The 5308-nt window shown below is 50.7% G+C and overlaps 1 long non-coding RNA gene across 1 annotated transcript; it reads right to left on the bottom strand.

Moving 5' to 3' along the window:
- Positions 1–853: 853 nt before the first annotated feature.
- Positions 854–4862, bottom strand: LOC116793034. The gene is made up of 3 exons (XR_004359346.1): positions 4171–4862; positions 3044–3167; positions 854–995 (listed from the first exon to the last, which is right to left on the bottom strand). It is a non-coding gene; the product is annotated as an uncharacterized LOC116793034 (long non-coding RNA).
- Between the last annotated feature and the right edge of the window lie 446 nt (positions 4863–5308).

Raw genomic sequence — 5308 nt, 5'->3', positions numbered from 1 at the left:
GTCTTGTTCTAACTGATTTTGACCCCAGCCACACATACATCCCCTGTAGGAGGTGCCTATAGACATGCCCAGATGAGAGCTATTGCTTCCCTGGTTTTCTTCTGCAAGAAAGTCCATGGAAAATTTGGGAGAACAGGGGGGGGAAAATCTGATTTTTGGAAGCTTTCCAGCATTGACTGGACTTCTCCTGACAGGATGGCTCCACCAAAACCTCCCCAACCCTTTCACCTACTCATCTTCAGTCATCTCGGGTGTTGGTGAGGACATGGTGGGAAGAACACCTGAATGTGGCCCTGCTGGGAGCCTATTAAATAGTTTTCCTCAAAAAGAAAAACGAGGCAGAAGCCATTTTCAGCTCGCAGGAGCAAGTCTGAGGCCACCATGGCCCGGCACCTGCAAGCAAATATATCACATAATCCCACTCCTAAATGGATTAAATTCCTTCTTAAAGCCAGATGGCCCCTGGCTGTCCTCAAAATCCCTCCAGAAACTCTCCTGACAGCCAAAACCCTTCCAATAATTTTTTAAGCGCCTCCACCCTAATTGGCTGTGCAGCTCATTGCTGTGACTGTGCAGCTCGTTTCATCTGCAGAAACAACAAACACGGGCAGGATTCGACTCCTTACAACTGCAAAGCTGCTTTATGGCCCATAAAGGAAGAGATTACCACTTAACATCACAAACATGCCTCGAAGAAGCCTCCAATTTTGTACTTTCCACCACACTCGTGGATCTTAAAAGCTCCTTTTCCCCCTCGCCTTAAATCAGAGCTAAAGTTTCCCCCGTGCGTATCGGCTACACTTCTGCACAATTAAAAATATAGAGTTTGGGATTGTTCTTATTTCTGCAGTAGCTCTTGTGAGTCAACAAAAATAAGGTTGGAAACACCACGTGCACGGCGAGGAGTTCGGCTCTGGGAGTCTGGAAGGGCGGCCGACGGCGGCGCGTCTGTGAGCATCCTCTGCCTTTCTGCACCTGCCTTTCTATTCCTGCACCTATCCAGGAAGAGCGCAGTGATTAATAATTAAAATAATTAAGAGATTAATCAGAGCAGGGCAACTGCTGTATCCCGAGTGCCCTCGCTGAAGACGCTGGAGCTGCAGCTCCAGGCGTAGAGCAGAGCCCTTCCCTAAATGTTCCATGCTTGCACCCTGCATCCAGGATAACTAAGGAGAAGGAAGCAAAAAATCAAGCAAATTTTAAGATTTGTGTGGTTTCTGGCTTTTAATTCACATTAAAACATTCTGTCTGGAGCCACAAGGCATGGATGGGGGCCCCAAACCCATCTCAGCCCCCAGAGCCATGGGAAATGAATGGGACATCAAACAAGCCCTGGAGTAACAGGACATGGATGGGGACCTCAAAGTCCATCCCAAACCTGGAGCCCCAGGGCATGTATAGGGACCCCAAGCCCATTGCAAGCTCTGAAGCCACAGGACACAGATTAGACCCCCAAGCACACCCCAACCATGGGGACTCAAACACATCCCAAGCTCCAGAGCCCCAGGACATGGATGGGGACCCCAAACACACCCTGAGCCTCAGGGCAGGGACGGGACCTCAAACGCATCCCAACCCTGGAGCCACAGAACATGAATGTGAACCTCAGAATCCCTCCCAAGCCTGGAGCCCCAGGGCATGTATGGGGATCCCAAACCTATCCCAACCCTCAGAGCCATGGGGCGTGGATGGGGATCCCAGAGCCAAAGAACAAGGATGAGGACCCTAAACGCATCCCAGTCCCTGAGCCACAGGACATGCATGGGGACCCCAAATCCATCCCAAGCCATGCAGCATAGCCAGGAGCAACATCAGCTGTTGGGGGGTTCCCTTTTCTTTGCTGACCCTCCTTTTCTCTGCACCCCCCAGGACAGCCCTCATTGTACTTTTCCTCCTCCTCCTCCCCCCTACTGTTTCACTGTCTGCTAGTTCCCATTTTAAGTGCCAACAGCATCCCTTCTCAACAAACCTGGAGCATTTTGGGATCTGCAGTGCCCCTAGAATCTGTCTCAGTGCCCTGGGAGCCCACCTGGGACCAACAAGGTCTCAGAGCAAACCCCAGAGCACCTCCGCTTCCCACAGCCTTAGTGACCACACCATTCCTCCCCAGTTTCTTTTTCCTTTAATTAAATCAGAGTTTTCCAACAGGGAAAGAAAAGCAACCCAATATTTTCTGTGGAGAAGTCTTTCCCCCCCAGCACAAGCCTTGGGCAGATTATCTCCTCCAGCCCCAGGATCTGTAGCAGCCCTTCTAACAACTCCTATTAAAGCACAGAACCTTCTCCATCAGCCCTCTCCCACATCGTCCATCCATCAAACTGCACTTTGCCTTGAAATGAAAGGAAATTCAGTTTATTTGATCCTCACACTCTCGAGGAGCAATTTTGCAACAGCTGGTGACAAGGATTTATCCCTTGTCCAGAAAAAAAAAAAAGGCACAACCCCTCGTAGCAGCACCAAGGGATTTTTCTGAATGGGAAGGAAATAAAAACAAGCTGAAATTATTCCTGCAAAGGGGAGGGAGGTGGGAATAATACCTTGTTCTGCTCTTGGCACGTTGCTTTGATCTTTACTTTGTAGTTACCATAGTGACAAATAAAAAAGGCATAGGTGGAATAAATTGATGGAAGTTGATGGTGCCCTATATATGTTTCTCCAGTGCACACAACGTACGCTGGGCTCAGCGTTATGGCTCATGGGGAGTATTTACACCCTGCCTCACCTTAAGTGATATTTAGGCATGTGCCAGGTACAGAAAGCTCCATCACTGGCGTGCTGTGGTCTGGAGGAAGGAGCAGAGTGTTTGTCCTGTCAGCAAAATCAAGTGGTAATACTGCAGCTTGGTGATGGACCATCACCCTCCTCCCCTGGGATGGTGCTGAGGATGAGGCAGTAAAAGGGATATAAATCATCAGAGGGAGGGGGTGCAGCCTGCAGCAAGAATATCTCCATCATCCAACAAACCTTTTTTCCAGCTGCTCTGATGCCTGTACTAGGATAAAAAAAAAAAAAAAAATCAAAATGTATGAAGTGATTTTCTTACTGAGAAGTTCTGTCCCCAGTTGCGTTACTTTGCCCCGGATCGTTCGCTCCAAGGATCAAACTTTAGGATGGAAAGTTGCTGCCAGTTCCAAAAAAGCCTGAAGTTTCAGGGGGTTCCATTTCTCCTAGAAAACACCCAAAAAACATTGTCCAAGTCAGTTCCTACTGGTTAGACAGGATTTAAGCCTGGACAACCTTCATCCCAGCCACTTGAAGCTCTTAACTGGGGTGACCTAACCTGGAGGTTTTTTTCCCCCAGCCGCCCTCTATCAATGCCTTAATACTTGTTTTTATACTAAAAGGGAGCAAAACCCTATTAGCATTGATTCCTCTCTTACAGAGAGGTTCATTGAAGGTTGGGATGACTCAAACCATTCCCCAGGATAAACTGGGATGTGGTCCCGTGCCAGGGCAGCCCCTTGGACTGGCTGGTCCCTGTCTCATGGAGCAAGGGCTGGCTGCAAGAAGCAATGTGATGCTGCCACGGGCTCTGATCATCCTGATTTTCCCATGTATGTACATTTGGAAATGACTAATTCTTCTGTTCAGACCAAATATTTGATCGCAAGCAGCTGCATAAAGGGGCAGAGCAAACAGGGATGATGCCAATCCCCCATACATGGAATAAAATACAGTAAAAATCAGAGGAGCAGGGCCAGTATCTGCCCAGTGGAAGAGCTCTGGGGGTTGAAAAAGAGCCACGACAAAAGGAATTACCACCTGGAGGGACAAAGAAAAGGCTGCATGGGGGGACCCTGGAGAAGAGGAGACTGAGGGGAGACCTCCTTGCAGTTACAGCTTCCTCATGAGGGGAAGAGAAGGGGCAGGCACTGATCTCTGCTCTGTGGGGACCAGGGACAGGATCCAAGGGAATGGCCTGAAGTTGTGTCAGGGTAGGTTTAGGTTGGATATGAGGAAAAGATTCTTCCCCTAGAGGGTGGTCGGGCACTGAACAGAGCAGTGGTCACGGCCCCAAGGCTGCCAGAGCTCAAGGAGCACTTGGACAATGCTCTCAGGGACGGAGTGGGATTGTTGGGGTGTCTGTGCAGGGCCAGGAGTTGGACCAGATGATCCTTGTGAGTCCCTTCTGACTCAGCAGCCTCCGTGACCCTGCGTCGTTGCACCCACCTGGCAGGCAGGGGGGCGAGGAAAAAACCCGGATACCGCCTTCCAAAGGCCACAGGAGACCCCAAGAGCTCCTGAGCAGCCTTCAAACCCACGAGGACGGCACCGTGCTCGAGAGGAACAACCAGCCCCGGGCTCTGCCAAGCCCTGCCTTGCCCCGGCGCTGTTGACACGCAGCTCCCGAGTCAATCCGTGCACGACTAATGCGCTACATCTGCTGTGTGTTTTGCTCGGCGTTTGTTTGCTTTAGCTCCGTGGAATCTCTTCCCGCGCTCCATGCTAAGCTCTAATGATGTGCGGCGGCTGCTGTCGTTGCGCCATTACGCCAGGATAATCTTTGGACAATTATTTGCTGGATTCGCCCCCGTCGCTGGATGAAGCGGCGCCTTTGCCAGCTGTCAGTTGGATGTCCCTCCGAACCGAAGCCAGAGCGCGGGAAACCAGCCTGGCGGTAAATTGGGAGCTGCCAATGCCAGAAGCGTCCCAGGGAAGCGTCTCTGGCTTCGGAGGATCGTTAGTGATTCACTGTGGGTGGGGTGAGGTGGGTCCTGGGGCGATAGGTGAATCCTACGGGTGATGGGAGAGGCTGAAACCAAAGATGGGTCCCTGGGCTCTGCACCCTTCGTTCCCAAAGACGCCATTTCTTCCTCAGATATCATTTCATACTTTCTTTTCCCTTAATTCCCAGGAACAGCAGTGCTATTCTAAGCCACACTCACACAAGAAAAGGCAGCAAGAGGTCACGGGTTGATTCCTCACTATGGTGTCTCCTACATTCCCCAGCCCCCCATTCCATTCTCCACCCTCCCATACTTGTGGGGCTCTCCACATGGAGGAGACAGCCCATAAATCCAAAATAAATTGTCCCAGCAGAGGGAAAAACCCATGGAGCTGGTAGATTGGAGAGTCTGAGCTCTGGGTCAAGCTCATGTGGGGGCAATTATCCAGCAAAGCTCTGAGAGGAGCCTTTCAGGAGAGGAACGGGTGCTTCTGTACCAGGGAGGGCTGGGGAGGTGGCTCGGGCCCCTGCGTTCAAAGCTTTTAGTCTCAAAGATGCACACAGAAAAGGACTCTTTTTGATGCTTATTATTATTTTAAAACAAACCCTCAGAAGCTAAATCGACTTGGGGGATCCTCCTGG

The sequence above is a fragment of the Chiroxiphia lanceolata genome, chromosome 12 (assembly GCF_009829145.1).
Source record: "Chiroxiphia lanceolata isolate bChiLan1 chromosome 12, bChiLan1.pri, whole genome shotgun sequence".
Classification (NCBI taxonomy): Eukaryota; Metazoa; Chordata; class Aves; order Passeriformes; family Pipridae; genus Chiroxiphia; species Chiroxiphia lanceolata.
Note: the sequence above shows the minus strand (reverse complement) of the source record. Positions and strands in the feature narration are given on the sequence as shown.